Source organism: Adiantum capillus-veneris, chromosome 12, assembly GCF_014529385.1.
Source record: "Adiantum capillus-veneris isolate H3 chromosome 12, ASM1452938v2, whole genome shotgun sequence".
In the NCBI taxonomy this organism is placed as follows: domain Eukaryota; kingdom Viridiplantae; phylum Streptophyta; class Polypodiopsida; order Polypodiales; family Pteridaceae; genus Adiantum; species Adiantum capillus-veneris.
Genome location: NC_140942.1, coordinates 11,089,442 through 11,106,991, shown reverse-complemented (window position 1 = coordinate 11,106,991; position 17,550 = coordinate 11,089,442).

The following is a 17,550-nucleotide window of genomic DNA, read 5'->3' as shown; positions in this document are numbered from 1 at the left end:
GTCCCAGAATGGATGACTAGTCCATTTGGTGCTTGAGAGCATTAGTTTCCGCAAGCATGTCTGCACATTAGTTCGTATCAATCTTCCATAGTAGAGTGACAAGCTCTACTTGGTGTTCGGAAGACGTTGTCTCCACCAACATGATCTTAAGCATGCATACTTATTAAACTTTGTGCACAATAAAGAAAAGGGAGTCTTATGAGACAAAAAATTTGTTCATTTATACATATTTATGTTTGCTTACTCTAGGGAATCATTATAAGCATTGACAAGGTTTAGGTTATCCTTTAATTGTATGACTTGCATCCATCTAGAATCTTCAAAAGGATAATTTTTAAACTTGATAAGATATCATCGGCGGATAGTCTTACCGCCTTCTAATACCTTGTCTTTGTGTTGGAGAATGGACTCGAGTTGTAGCACCTCTTCTTGGTCATCAATCTCCGTTGGGTCTTCAATAATTGCTTCTTGAGGTGGCTCTCCTTTGTAAGTATTTAGTAGGATCACATGGAAAGCATTGTGTATGAGCCAATGATTGGGAAACTTGAGTTGATAGGCCATCTCATTGATTGGTCTAAGAATTTGAAAGGGACCATAGTACCTTTTTGTTGACTTAGCATAGTACTTTTGGTGTCCCGTAGGATTCTTGTCTGCTGTGTGTCTTAATCAAGCCTTGGGAAACTTAAGCAAGACCCAATCATTTTGTTTAAAGGCTAGGGCGCTTCTGTGCTTATCAACAATAACCTTTTGCCTTTGCTGAGATATGGAATCTTTTGGAAAAATTCTTGTAGGTCTCGGCTATATTCATCTGCAGCGAAGATCTTCCCTTGTACCTTGAGTACCAAGGGACTTTTTTATCTTCCCTCTATCACCTCAAAAGATGCTTTTCCCGTGGAAGTATGTATGGTGTTATTTTAAGCATACTCCACTAAGGGTATGTACTTCTCCCATTGGGACTTTTGATCTACTTCTATGACATAATCTTTTATGAGATCAAGAATGGTAAGGCTAGCTATTTCACTTTGGCCATCCGTTTGGGGATGATAAGGAGAAGAGAAGGGTAGCCTTGTACCTAAATTCTCAGAGAGACCCTTCCAAAAATTACTGGTCATTCTAGGATCTCTATCCGACACTATGGACATTGGCAAGCCGTGGTACTTGAAGATTTGTGATATAAAGAGGTTTGCCATTTGATGGGCTTTAATAATCTTTTTGATAGGTATGAAATATTCTTGTTTACTAAATCTGTCTACTATCATCCATATTCTTGTATTCCCATGGATAGACTTGGGAAATCCAAAGATAAAATCCATGGATATGCTCTCCCACAGTGAATTAGAACTGGAAAAGGTTGAAACAATCCAAGTTGCTTCCCTCTATCAAACTTTGTCTTTTGGCATACCACACATTTTGAAACATACTCTTGTATGTTTGCTTTCATGGCAGACCAATAGAAATATGTTTCTATCCCCTTTAGGGTAGACTGAATTCCTTTATGCCCAGCATAAGGAGGAGTATGAGATTCATACATTACTTTCTCACATAGTGAGTTGGTAACACATATTCTATTGCCATAGAGAAGATAACCATCTTGTAAGGTAAATGGTTCTTCTTTCTTCCCTAGTGCAAGGGGTGAAATCGAATCTCTAAAATTAGGATCAATAGCGTACTCATCTATCATAGATGATAGATCACTGTGAGCTACTGTGGAAACCGCATTCAGTCTTGATCGTCTTGAGAGTGCATCAGACACTTGATTATGCTTGCCAGCAATTTGAGCAATATGAAAATGAAATTGCGAACATAAATTTTCCCACCTCATTTAGTGCTCTATAGTTGACACACGTATGATATGTGCGGTCTTTCTTTTGCACTAATAACACTGGTGAAGAAAATGGAGATGAGTTAGGCCTAACCATGCCCTTCTCAACTAACTCATGCACTTGTTTCATAATCTCCTCTTGTTGAGCTTGGGAAACTCTGTAAGGAGGTTTATTAGGCGGTGAACTTCCTAGAAGAAGTTCAATTGCATATTCATCATTGCCTCGTTTTGGAGGTAGTTCACAAGGGATATCATCAATAAAAACATCTTGAAACCTCCTGAGTAAATTGGATAACTCTAATTCCTTTTGATTATTTATATTTTAAGGTAGGACATCTCCCATCTCATAGTCTTGGATACCTAGCTTGGTGGCCAACTTTGTGGATATGAAATTATGAGTAGAACCAGATTCAAAGAGAATAAAAGCATCATGTTCTCTAACCTTTCCCCAAGCATGGCATGGAGGACATCCTTTGTGATGAGCATCCTCTTCTTGAATTCTAACCAAGGTAGCTCTAGGAGGCTCATTACGTGTATCCTTGTGGGGGCAAGCACGATAGGCATGCCCTTGCTCCCCGCACTTGAAACAACGGTTATCTTTTCGATAACGCTCTAACTCTTCAGGAGAGAGTTTATTTTTTCCTTTATAAAGTCCCTTATCCTTAGCTTTGTTATTGTTGGTGTTGCCTTTGGGAGACTTTTGGACATTGTCCTTCCCCTTAGGCTCGTTACAGTCCTTGTTTTTTGTGGGCTTAAATTTTCTCTTAGCCCCTTATTGGAAATTGATTCATGAAGATACCATGGTATGGGGTATGACCACAGATATGGTGTGTGCCTTTGGGAGTTAACATACTCCGCCATATCCTCAGTTAAACCCGCACAAAATTGTTGTTGCTCTCTAAAATGTATCTTTTTGAAGACAGTGGCTTTGAGATGTAGATCCCAAAAGTTGTCTACATATTTGTGTATAGACTCATAGGGAGAGAGCTTCAAGCTTTGCCATTCGGTGAGTACTTTGTCTTTGGCATCGGTAGCCAAAAACTGCTTTATGATGGAAGCTTTTAAAGCTTTCCACGTTTGTGGAGCTTCACCATTTTCTCATAGGCTAGACCACCATTGTTGCTTGGTGAACTTTTGAAAATGCATAGCTACATGACACATCTTAGAGGACTCCGTGAAACCCTCATCTCCAAACGCTACATCCAATTGTTGAATGAAGGCCAAGACTTTGTCCGTAGCACCAAAGGTGCCATCATAGGTAAGGAAGGATATGCTCTTTCCTCCCTCTTTGAAGTTTTTGATCTTGGAAGAAATTTTCTAGGCGGCATAGGATTTCCTATGGCCTCTTCTCTTGGGTGGTTTGAGAGCTGCACCATCACTTTATTTAGAAGGGAAAAAGGAGGATGAGGATGGAGAAGAGGGTGACCTCTTGTTCCTCCTTGTCTACACCATCACTTTCTTCAAAAGAGGAAGAAAATGAAGAAGATGGAGAAGAGGGTGACCTCTTTCTCACCTTTTTCTTCTCTTGTTTTCTCTCGTCCTTCTTTGAATTATGGTGTAGAGAAGTGTGATGGTCTTCTCCATTTAGGGGTTGTTGGAGAGCATTTTGCCCGCCGTCTTTGTGGAGCCATCTCCATCAAGGTGGCAAGAGACTCACTTCTTTCTTGTTATTTTGGTGGAGACTCTACTGTTGAAATTTGAGTTCTCCTTTAGGAAGGAGATGCGTCATTGAGTAGTAGATTTTTGAGCCCTTCGTACGGATCCTCTTCTTGTTCCCTTATTGAAGAGAGCATTTAGGGGTTGTTGGAGAGCATTTTGCCCGCCGTCTTTGTGGAGCCATCTCCATCAAGGTGGCAAGAGACTCACTTCTTTCTTGTTATTTTGGTGGAGACTCTACCGTTGAAACTTGAGTTCTCCTTTAGGAAGGAGATGCGTCATTGAGTAGTAGATTTTTGAGCCCTTCGTACGGATCCTCTTCTTGTTCCCTTATTGGAGAGAGCCCTCTTTTGGAAGTCTTTACTAGGAGGCTTCCTAGGTAATCTCTCTTCTTGGTGGGGAGTTTGGAGAATACCATGAGTGCGCAATTGTTGTAGCACTTCACCTTGGATGGATGGGTTGCCCACGGCTTGTTGTAGCCTAGAAACAAGATAGTCTACAAGCATAGGGGAATCATTAGTTTCTCTTTCATTAGCAAAATCAAAGCTATAAACATTCATTTCAATCTCTTTTCCTTTGTCAGCCATACTAGCAAATTTTAGGTGTAAGCTTTTACTTATACTTTGGCACTTCAAGCCCTAGTTGCTACTCCTCTTTACCTTCAAAGATAAGCACTCAAGTTTCTATAACCGTGGCTTGAATATTATTAATTGCAAGGAATAGAAGAGAGGGTTCAATAGAGCCAAGAGAGCATTGATTCCTTTTAAACCTTCTAATAGCTCAATAATAGTTAGGCCATAAGCAAGCCCCGTAGGAATCCATTAGTAAGACCATAGCTCTCAACGGTGTCCCCGTTAACTGCATAAAGTAGGCATGATTCAAGGATGAAAAATCCCTATTCTACTTACTCTTTTGCAATTAACAACACGAACCATTTTTAGCAAGCTTGAGGACCTCTCTTCTTATGCAAGAAAAGAGAAACCAAAAGCCCTGATACAAATGTAACATTTAATGCACTTGTAACTTGTGTGTAGCAAAAATTGATAACATAGTGAGAATTTCATTAAGAACAAGTTCCTAATGAGCACAGAGAGAGTACTTAATTAAGAAAGCAAGCTAATTTGGTATTGACAATACTTGAAAAGAGAGAGAAATAGAACAATTGACAACAATTGAGGACACGATTGACATGGAGCTGGTCCCCCCTCCATAAAAGATTTGTATTATAGCTTCTCCCATCAAAGGAGACTTTTGTACAAAACAATCTTTGTCTTCCTTGATAACACTAGTTGGTGTAATGAATATGGAAGCTTCATACACCAACTTATGCTTGCAAAACAAACCTAGTGTCCCTAGCCTCAATCCTTAGACCTCACACACCTTCAAAAATGGTGATAATAGCTAGCAGGGAATGAGGATAGGTTGAGAGGAAGAAGAGGTATATTACAAGAAAGAAGTATTATCCTCACATAATCACTCTAATATCATAGCTTAGCTTAGTAATTATCATGGTACAGGAGATAAGCATGCCATGGAAGCTTGGCTCTTGGTTGGATTTGCATTCCAAAGCCAAGAGTTGTTGGTGTAGGCCTCTACTTCTCAATGCTTGGAGAACGAGCTAGAATTCGAGTCTTGCACACAAGAGTTGCGTGTGTGTGTGTGTGTGTGTGTTTTTGTGTGTGTGTGTGTGTGTGTGTGTGTGTGTGTGTGTGTGTGTGTGTGTGTGTGTGTGTGTGTGTGTGTGTGTGTGTGTGTAGCATTGTGTATGAGTAAAATGCAACCCCTTCTCTCATCTCGGTTGACCCCTCTAGCTAAATGCTCATGATGGCCTCCCATTGGCTCCTGTAAAGCTTAGCCAATCACAAATTAGAAGCATAGTTGATAGCCTTTTGACAAGTGTCCCCCTTTATCCTTTTCTAGGAGCTTTAGGTATTTAAATAATTCATCTAAACTCTCATTGGACCTTTTTGTCTTCTAGCCAATAGGAATCAGGCAAGCCATTGGGCTGTTGGATGCTCATTGGTCCCCTTGGTAGACTGTCCAATAGTCTTCTAGGGATCTTAATTTCTATTGGTTCTTTTATCAAGCATTTTTTAATTGATTAGACAAAATTTATTGTAGCCTAATTCTCATTGGTCCACCTCTATGGCCATCTAATAGGATTTGAGGGGAGGTTGGGGGCAACTGCCCTAGGAGCTTGACATGTGTCTAGTATTCCCTTTGCGTAAAGGGGGAGCCTTGGAGAGTGTGTGTGTGTGTTTCTCTCTCATCCCCTACAAAATGGGCTCACCCCCTCCTTCCTAGGGATGTGGGTAGACCTTTTAGTCTTTCCATGACCATCCAATTCTCCTATGCTTTGGCCATTGGATAAAAGATTTAATTTTTGGAACCTTAGCCTATGGAAGTCTTAATGGAGCTGAACCTTAGGTTTTGTATTCCCCATTGAAGCACATTGCTCTTTTGCACTATCCCCCTTTGTACACTTATTTTTCCTCCTTTGGATCCCTGACAGAGACTCGTCTGCAGGCTTACCAATATTCTAGCTTTTACTCTCCTAGTACTTCCCCATATTAAATGACCCATTTAAGATGAGAAAATCATTTGGGAGTATTGGATATTAGTTTTTATGACAGAGGAATTTTTTTTAACAAAGTGATCTTGAGTAAGTAAACTGAGTGAACTACACATGATACTGCACAAGAAATCAACTGTGTATTATCCTCATGAAAATGAACAAGTACCATTAAGATCTTGATCAGGATAATCAAGAAGTTGGTGAATCATAGCAGGATAGATTGGGATGAGAAGTTGGATTCACCACTGGGTGAAAGCATGTTAACCTGTCGCGCTTTTTGTGCTAGTTAGCAGTTTCAAGTTAGCACATCTTCAAAAAGTTGGGCGTCCGGTAAATTTTTTACAAATAATATCAAAATTTGTCGGAGGTTGTACATTTGGATTCCTTGTTTCAAGTGCTTTCTATTGATATATCATATATCATAGATCTTGGAGATGTAGCTCAAGTTATTGTACTAGTTAGCATATGTCAAAATTGTGCTAGTTAGCATTGTCCGGGACATGAAAAAGCATGACAGGTTAACATGCTTTCACCCCACTCTAGGCTTTTAGGAGAGTATTTAAGGTGACTACATGCATGACAACATTCAAGTTGGTGTATGGATTGGAAGCAGTAGTTCCTATAGATTTTGTAGCACCAAGCCTCAAGGTTGGAATTCAACAAAAATAAGGAAGCATTATTGAAATTGGAAGAAGATAGAATTAAAAGCTTGTATATTGCAGAGGTTGTTTAGCAAAGAAGGCAAGCTTGGATCAACAGGAATATAAAGCTCAAGATTTTTACTGTAGGAGATTGGGTCATGGTTTACAACAGTAAATTGAAACCAAGACCTGGCAAACTGAAACTGAGGTGTGTAGGACCATCTTAGATAGTTAGGTATGTGGGGCCTAATACTTTTCTTTTGGCTGATGAGTCAAGACAAGTAATTTCCAAGCTAGTGAATGGTTTTTGACTTAAACCATTTTTTGGAGAAATAAGGGGTACTCAAGTAGAGCAAAACATTAATGATGTTCGTGTGATAGAAACATATTATGCATGCAAGGCGGTTGAAGAGGTGATCATTTCAAAAATCAATGAGAATTCTCCTACGTTGTGTTTCTCTTCTACTCTGTGTTTTTCTATTTGCTGCAGCATGTCAAGCCTCTGCAATACTATTGGGACTGTATCCGCCATCTCAGACGCTAGCACAGTGAGAACTAAACCAACAATGTCAGCCAAGGATGGAGCAATAATCCGCAAGCACATGGAAACAAGTAAATGGTTGTCAATCACCTACTCAAACTTCTAAGACAATTAGTACAAAGAAATCTATCCTAGCCCACTATGTACATGATGACTACCATATCTACGACACAGCTACCTTTTGAAACATAACCGAACGATGTCCAATCGTTACAAAACTTGAGGGCTAGTATCTATACACCTAGAGGACATTACCCTAAAGTCTCTACCCCAATATACTATCTACACACACGCGCAACCACAATCGTGTATGATGTCTGACAATAGAATTCAGGTCATTGATTTTGAACGTGATTAGGCCTATGGTGTATCTAGTATCTCCATGAATGTGTGGATATATTAAAAAAATGAAACACACACAGATAGGGAGAAAACTCACCTTGAAGCTCAAGAAAGAGCTCTTAGCAAGGAATCCAAAACTGTGCATGATTGGCATTGATGCGTAGCTCTCAGTGTAGCTAACGCGTTGATAGAATCGCCTCAGCAATGTCACTCTTGTAGCATGCATAGAGAGAGAAGGAAGACCCACTCACACACGGCACACCGTACGTAACATAGTTGAGCCCAAGATTGATTAAAAAAAGTATATCTCAAGGTTACAAGGGTTTGGCTTATATACATCAACCCTAAGTTGGGTATTTATCTAAGAGAGGTACTAATTATAATTATTGAGTGAATAGAGACTCATTGCACCAGAGTCAAGAAATCCCAAATATACGTGCCTCTGAAAGCTATGGGGAAAATGGTATTTGGGTTTTCTCTCTTTTGGAAGGTGAGAATTAGGGATGTATAAATTTCTTGTGTTAGTTCATGCTTTCCATGTAAGACAGGGCTAGGAACCCTCTTCAATGTTTCAGACTCAAGTTACTTGTTGGAAATCATTCTTTCTTGACTATGTTTTCTCAAGTGACTAGGGCCTAGCAACCTATCAGGTACCCTCCAGTTGCCAAAAGGTTATGGTAATGGGGTGGGGACCTCACAACAAGTGAGAGAGGTAGATTGGCACAAATTGTAGAAGGCTACCGAGCAAGGCAGCTATGTCCAACGAATGATCTATAGCCCCTTCAATGCACACAGTAGCCAACTCCATGGGCATAGCTGAGGAAAGGTCGATTGGATAGGGTGAAGATGGAGCACGAGGGCACAAGTAGCTGTTAGAACAAGCCTGCAAATTGAGGCTCCTTATGGGTTACAATAAGAGGTTGTCAATGGTGTAGAAGTAGAGGACTATTGGGGAGCACAGGATGCACTACATGAGTAGTGTAGCATCTCAAGATCAGTAAGTGGATGAGGGTTGGTACTCCTCAATAGCAAGAAAGATGCATAATGTGAGACCTCAGCATGCTGCAACCATGGACACCAACAAGGGTTTGAACCCAACACTCAACATTTGTACAAGATGCAAACAATGATCAACCCAAGTGGTGTGCGAGCTATCTAGGCTATACACAATGGAAATGGTGGCACAAGTTGGAGATTCTAGGTTGTGAAAACGACCCAATAGAAAATTCAAAAATACTCTCTCTCTTTGTCTCTCTCTCTTTCACACCATCCCTATAGTAGGGAGGAAAAAGGAGGGTCACTCTCCTCCTCCTCCTCTTTCTCTCTCTCTCTCTCTCTCTCTCTCTCTCTCTCTCTCTCTCTCTCTCTCTCTCTCTCTCTCTCTCTTTTGTGTTTGTGTGTTAGACATGGTCACAATTACCCAATGTTTTTGGAAACACATAAAAGGTGATTCACATCACACCATTCGTGAAATCTAGATCTTGATGTTGACCAATCTGGACATTGGTAGCTACATGAGCACTATTACCCTCATTTATGGCTCCCCATCTCCCCCCCCCTCACAACACTCAGTGATCAAGGCCCCTTGATTATAAAATTCAATTCGTGCTCATTCGGACCTTGCACCCTCCTCTCTACACATAACTCTTTGAACAACATTGTTGTTGTAGTAGTGAGGGCTCTAGCCTCTCCCTCTAGGCTTTTCTTGATCAAATCCAATCAAGTGCTTCACGTACAGACCTCTCTTTATGACTTGCAGTTGGCTAGTAGATCCGCCTTCGATGCTCTCTATGTTCGATGCATTTAACTATATCTCTCTACTCAGAGACTAGCAACAACAACTCTCTAGTTTTTTGAGGCAATGTTGGGTGTTTGAGCTAAAGCTCCCATCTATTTTTGTTGCAAGAAATCCCTACATGCAATGGTGTGACATGCAGGGAAAAAAAATTATTGCAACATGGATGAATGGCTACTACAATACTGGCATGGGAACCATGGGCTCGCACAATTGTTGATGCAACTACCTATGTAGCAAGATTATGGGGAAAGAATTTCCGGGGAGTACCTCAAATTCTTTCTTCCTTGGCTTTTCTTCGTTGCCCAAATCCTTGGTGTTTGACCATTGCCCTTCCACAATAGCTTCTTTCCTCTAAAACACTACATTAGTGAATTTGGGAATTTCCCAATTCCCACTTTCAAAACACGCTTAAGATTTGACCACATGGCCAAATCTTAGCCAAAATTTTGAGAGCATGCCTAGGAAGACCATCTCAAGTACTACCTTATGTAATGCTTTGATTTTGAAAAAAGTTTGAGATTTGTCCATATGGCCAAATCTTCAAGACATTGGTGATTCCCAAATTGGCTATAAAGTCTCAAACTATCTAGTATGGTGCTCTAACGCTTAACTATTAGTTGAGGGCTCTAGCCTCTCCCTCTAGGAATTTCTTCCTCACAGTCAATCAAGTGCTCCACATACAAGACCTCTCTTTGTGACTTGAAATTGGCCAGCAAGTTGGCCTTCCATGCTCTCCAGCATCGATGCTCCTGGCTCTATCTCTCTGCTCTCACAGACACAGTCTCTTTGTGACTTGAAATTGGCCAGCAAGTTGGCCTTCCATGCTCTCCAGCATCGATGCTCCTGGCTCTATCTCTCTGCTCTCACAGACACACAACACTGAATCTCTAGTGGTTTGAGGCAATGTTGGGTGTTTAAGCGGAAGCTATCACCTAGCCGTGCTGTGACAAATCTATACATGCGACATACAGGGAAACAACACTATTGCATCATGGGTAGATGGCTACTACAATACAAGCATGGGCATCATGAGCTCACATAATTGTTGGTGTAACTATCTAAGGAACAAGATGATTGGGGAAGGGATTCTGAGGAGTGTGCATGCCATGCGGCATAATTTATTGCTCTTTGCAATCTCCACCCACTCCTTTTGTAGCTGGAATGCTTTTATCTTAGTGCTTATTTGTTGCCAAAATCCCTTGACATTTGATCACTGCAATGGCCCACTTCCACAACTGCTCCTCTCCTATGACGCTTCATTTACTCCCCTCTTCTAAGGAACAAGATGATTGGGGAAGGGATTCTGAGGAGTGTGCATGCCATGCAGCATAATTTATTGCTCTCTGCAATCTCCACCCACTCCTTTTGTAGCTAGAATGCTTTTATCTTAGTGCTTATTCCTTGCCAAAATCCCTTGACATTTGATCACTGCAATGGCCCACTTCCACAAATGCTCCTCTCCTGTGATGCTTCATTTACTCCCCTCGATGGCCACCTAGAAATCTCTCTCTCTCTCTCTCTCTCTCTCTCTCTCTCTCTCTCTCTCTCTCTCTCTCTCTCTCTCTCTCTCTCTCTCTCTCTCTCTCTCTCTCTCTCTCTCTCTCTCTCTCTCTCTCTACTAGACCCCTCAGTTGCACATGAGTTTTCCACTTCTTTTTGTCTCCTGGCTATGAGTCTTGAGTCTCGAACAAGCCTCTCTCCATCTTTTAAAGCACATAATATGACGCTATGGATATTTGAGGTCTAGAGCCCACCAAAATGCACATTATCCCCTCATGATGGGTTAGTGGATGCGAAAGCATACTAACCAATATTTAGCATTAGGCTATGGAGGGTGAAGCCTTAGCTTAACCATGGTGTTAGGATTAAGGTTAAAGATATGGTGATTAGGGCTACGTTATGCCAAAAGCAAGAGCATAATAGAGAGAGAGAGAGTATAGACACAATGATAGTTCTCAAAGTGTAATTGTTTGATTAGAAATTTGCCTCTGCATAGACTTGGTGCTTTACAATCATTGGATAGATGGGTTGCATCCTCTTGCTATTGGGCTATGTCATCAATTATCTCTTCCTAGGTGGCGAGAGACTTTCCCACATGGTGCCACAACCTGGGCTTACCCTAACATATGCCCCCTTAAGACAAACTTGGGGTTTACAAAGCTTTCATGTGTTCATGTGTTGATGGACATCATTTTGGTAAGTGTCAAATGTAGCACCCAAAATACAAAGGTGTCCTCCCGAGAGGATTGTCAATGGCTATAGGATCAAAGTGTCCACCTCCCCTAGAGATTGTAGGAAACTAGGTGGTAGGTCAAAATACAAATGTGGCTCTTTCAAATGTTTTTGTGTATGTGGCCCTCATGTCGGAAGGCCGGTTGTGTTATTGATGCCATCTTCAAATTTGCAAAGTTGTTTGTCGATGTCGTTGTCAAATCTTGCTCTGTCTTGATTTGTAGACTTAATTCGGTCTAAGAGTAAACCATTGGCTCTGATACCACTTGACGGGTTGGTGGATGCAAAAGATTACTCCCTAATCATTCAAGCCGGCCCACACAGCCTCTTGGCATCCTCACATTGCACTATCACCTCCGCTTCATTAACCATGTTTCATGCCTGAATCCTCTTCTCCATAATAGAGTAACATATAGATTGGAGTTTCATTGAGTTAGCTCAACATTCTCTCTCTCCTTATCTTCTTCATCTCAACTTTTGCGACTTAAGTTTATCAACTTGCATGCATAGGAGTTAATTTTATTTGCGAGTTAATAAATTCGTGTTTTTTGGCTAAAGGTGATGCTTTTTCGAGTTTATAGAGGCATGGATTTCACTCATATGTATGCTCTCTAAGTTGGCGTTATGGTATGTCAAATAAGTACCGAGGGAAGGAGAGAGAAGAAGGATTAGACGGAGAGAGAGAAACATACTTGTGAAATAGAGATAGGATCGGGGTGTGAGAGTACCGACAGAGAAAGAGAGAGAGAGAGAGAGAGAGAGAGAGAGAGAGAGAGAGAGAGAGAGAGAGAGAGAGAGAGAGAGAGAGTCTGAGATGAGGGGGAGAGAGGGTGCTAGAGAAAAGATAGGTTCAAAATGAAAAAAGTCCAGCTCAAGTTTGGGCAAGAAGGTTCTCAAGCCGGTTCAAATTATTTCATTTAGTAACTTGGTATAGAATTGTTTATGTGTTGGTTTAATGTATATATTTTATAAATATCTCACATTTTAATTGAGATGAAAGTGGAGTTAAGTAAAAGTGGAGTTTTGTTGTGAAGAAGGAGGTTGTGTGTACGTTTTCTACTCACGTGTGTGTGTGTGTGTGTGTGTGTGTGTGTGTGTGTGTGTGAGAGAGAGAGAGAGAGAGAGAGAGAGAGAGAGAGAGAGAGCGAGAGAGAGAGAGAGAGAGAGAGAGAGAGAGAGAGAGTTTTCCTGTTCATATGCGTGTGAAAAGGTTCTGAAGCCGGGTCCACAAATAATGTTTTTCGATCCCTTAGAGAGGCAGTTAGTGGTGGTTACTCATTGCACTATTATATGCTTATAGTATTCATAGGGGAATAATAATCATAGTGTTTCCCGAGCCCTTAGAGAGGCAGTTAGTGGTGTCTACTAATTGCACTATTAGATGCTTATAAATTTTATAGGGGAATAATAATCGTAGTGACAAATCATGCATATTTTATTGCACGCCCCACTTTAAAAGCTAGTGGTGGACTAGTAGACGATTATAATATTCATAGGGGCATAATATTCATATTGACAAATCATGCATATATTATTGCATGCTCCAATTTAGCAGTTAGCATATGCTACGTGGGACCCCTCATGTCACTAACACATGCCACTCTTCCATCACTATCAATGCTTTTTGAGAGCATGTTGCTTTAGCCTATATAAATGCTACAAGGCAAGCAAATAATGCTGCACAAGTGAATCAGAGGTGCTAATCAAGAGAGATTTCATTTTCCCTGTACTTATACAATGCCTATAGGATATGCAACTACTGGTAATGAGGTAGTTGGCAAAATCCATGAAGAGCTTCACAAACTCCCCCCCAACGCACCCCTTGAAGAAAAGAAGATGTTTACACAAAGAGAGAGTGATACAAACAAGGCGATCTGGATGTTCAACCACCTTAATCGCGCTCCCAACACCGGAGACGAGGAACTCAATGATGGCTTTGAGTCAATGCGAGAAGCTTTGGGCAAGTGGGAGACATGGGGGTACATAGACAGCTCTCGAAGGGCCGCTTTACAGGCGGAGATTGACCATTTGCTTGTCTGCAAACGCACAATCAACCTGGTCGACATCTCTGGCTATAATGTGGTAGAAGATTGAGGCAAGATTTAAATAATTATGCACTACTTTATATATTTAAATAAATATGCACTAGCACATGATAAATTGTAGTAGTGTGATGCAAGTTGTATTGTGTGTGTGTGTGTGTGTGCAGGTTTGATTCCCTACCTAATCATGTAAACAACTTATTTTAACTATATGATGGTGTTCCACTATTCAGTGCTTTGGCGAGAATAATTCATATGTCAAGGTTTGGGACCGTCCCCTCCCTCTGTCTGACTTATTATTATTGAAGTAGCTGTGATACTTTTAATCGGCCTAGTCTACTAACACATCTTCAAGATCTGTCATAGCTTAGGGTATTGTTGATATCTTGTAGCTAAACTGAACCGCTAAATGTAACTACAAGCTGTTTGAAAGCCAAACGTAAAGAAAATCTATGTGATTTTTTTATATAATGCAAGAAAACGATGAGCATGTCTTTAGCATTTACCCTACTTTTAGTAGAATGTTGTTTCCCGTCCATGTAGGTGTTGTTGCAAACAAGGATGAATGCCTAATAAGCCAATTTGAAACTAGGAATCTAAAAAATATTGATGGTTGTACTTGTTTGGGCAGAGACCTCAAAGTAATGATACACGCATAGACTCTTGCATATAAAATAGTAATTAAGAACACTTTACTGAGTTGAAGAACTCCATACGTACATAAACACACACATATAAATAACTATATATATTGTATAAACAAGTACTTAAAAACACTTTACTGAGTTGAAGAACTTCTTACGTACATAAACACACGCATATAAATAAATAAATAAAAAGATATTATATATATATATATATATATAATATAAATATTATATATAAAACTATATATATTCTTAGACTGACAGTGTAAAGAAATACTGATAAGTAATCAAAATTTTGACAGCATAACAACGTGAAAAATTGAAAAAAACCCATTCCATACTTGCTTCCATGAAAGCTTGCCTAACTTTCGTTAAGCTTTCTCATTCTATACTTGCTTCCGTGAAGCTTTCCTAACTTTTGTGTATACATGAAACCATGATTATGTTTTTAAAAATGAACAAAAAGCATGATTATATTCACAAGCAATCAAAATTTTGGCAGCATAACGGCGCGAAAATTCAAACAAAAAAATTTCCCATTCCATACTTGCTTCCGTGAAGCTTGCCTAACTTTTTTGTATACATGAAACCATGATTATGTTTCCAAACATGAACAAAAAGCATGATTATATTGACAAGCAATCAAAATTTCGGCAGCATAACGGCATGAAAATTCAAACAAAAAAAATCCCCATTCCATACTTGCTTCCGTGCAGCAACCAATGCTCACGAGAATAAGAAATTACATACGCAAAAAAGCATGTGTTGGTATATTACTTTGGCAAATCCAAAGCTCTCAACTAACTTCTATCTAGCATAATAAATATGAAATCATGGCTGAATTGATAAGGACAATCAACACCAACAATATGTCTTCAGTAATACCAAAAAAGTGGCACCCAAACACCATGGTCACACGTCGTTCCATAAAAATCACAAACTAGAAAAAAAGATAGATAATACCAATGTTGATGTCAATCAAGGGCAATGTGATCCGGGCTCATATTGTTGCCAATCAGTCTCCTCATCGCTATTTGCATCAACTGCTGAAATAGCACGTGCACATGGAGCCTTGAAGTGTGAAAGATGTTGATGGAAGACCTCTGTATCACTATCTATGCAGAGACAGTGTCTAGACAACTCAACGCAAACATTGCCCAAGACACCACATCTAGAAAACATATCAACAATGAAGGTGTGATCCACATTAAATGTCCACACAAGCCAGCTAAAAAAAGAAAAAAATATGTGCATTTTTACTTTATGTAACATAGTCCAATAACGCATAGCAGGAAGCATATATTCTTACCGAAAGAAGTCAAGGCTACGCTCGGCGGCACCTCTAAGAGCGTGTCCTCCAATGTACTCTCCGTCGGCGCGCTCCACCAGTATTCCGGACTTAGCATCGAAAGAGTTGTTGTCCACGCTCTCTCCATCTCGTCGATCGTAGATAGAACATTGACCCTTATGATAAAACAATCCTAGCACTAGTGTTTCCACCTACAAATTACAATTAGAATGTGATCTAATTGAAGAAAACTACGAGCATGCTTTTCAATCAACAAATAAATTTACTTACTCTCTCAATCTCAATGGTCTTTCGCACATAACCATCGGGGATCAAAATAAGGATAGTGTGCATCATTTTGAATCCCATCTCGATCGCATGGCTAGACACAATGCCAAAGTGATCAGTGTAGCTTAAGGTGATGTACCACCCATTGTCTTCCACATACTTTGAAGCTATTATGACCACTTTCTTACTTAATTTTCGAGAGAATTGTTTCCATGGAGGGACCTGCATAATACGCATTGTTAATTTAATTAAAGCTCCAAAACTATCATAGACTGTCCACTGTGGTTTTGAAGGATGCATACCTCATTCTCCGAAAAATTTTCAACTTTAAAATTTGTTGGAAAATCCGCAAACAAAAGAGAGGCCACTTCATTGCTCTTTTCCCCATCAACATGGGCTGAATTAAGAAAATCCAAGATCCTGCATACGATCAAATACATGTATTTCAAATATTCACAACACACACCAGACATAGTTAGTCTTTCTTTTCACATGTGTTTACCATTTCTCATCATCAAGAGAAATTTTGTAAACATCTAGCATGTTGCCAATAACGGTCACATCACAATCTATGGAAGGCACTGCATAATCAAAAAATAAAATATTTCATCAAGAATTGTTGAGTAGAAAGAAAGTGACAGCTAGATATCTTTACAAGCAAGTTTACATGTGGAGCCTTGAGCACCTTTTTTGTTCTTTTTGGGAGACTTCTTGGGCTTCTTGGATCTAACAAAATCCAATCGTTTCTTTATAGAGGAGATTGTACTATTGTTTACTCTTTTGAAGAGGTGGCTTTCTTGGAAGCTGAGCCAATCTCCTCAATAGAATTTTCATTTCTTTCAAGAACGTGCTCTAAAGCAAACAAAAATATATTTCTCACAAACATAATCTAAATAGTCTGAGCACTTTAACAATTTTGTAGTTTTTATAAATGCCAAAAATAACCTTTATATAAGTTCCCTTCATCCCGTGGGTAGGTGCCTCGAGTGTAATCTAGCCACCAAGGGCAATACTCAATTTCCCAAGAAATCAAACCATAATCTCTCATCCATAGTGGATACATACACTCCTCACAAGAGAGATCCCTCCAACTTTCAACATCAAAACTGGCAACTTCTCCAACAAAATTTGATCATAAAGCTGAATTAGTCATCTACATAAAATGCAGTTAACTTTATTTGAGCTCCTTTCCTAATTCACTTATTTATTATACAAACTCTAAGTAAAAAATAGAATAATAACCATAAAGATATCAATTGTATTACCTGAATAATAGTCTCCTCGAAGATTCCATAAGCTTTGGAATTTTTTCATCCGACTCTTTTGTGTTGAGCTTACTCCAAAGCTCCACAAAAGCTTTATCAATGTGGTCCATCAATTGGTGATGAAACCATGCTTCAAAGCCCTCCGGAATTTCTTCAATCATTTTCCCTTTCATCCTCAAGCATTGCTTCAAGATACTTCCCCAATACCACTCTTTACGCAAGTACATTTTAAATTTCATTGCACTAATATAACGCGCAGAAGTAACATCATCTACACGGCAATGCATCAAAGAGTGCAATATTTCCTTTTTCCTATAGAGAAAACCATAAATTCATTGATTCATTTGATGATTTCATGTGTACTTTTTATCCAAAAATTATTACCTCTCCGTTGATATCTTAGAAGTTGCCAA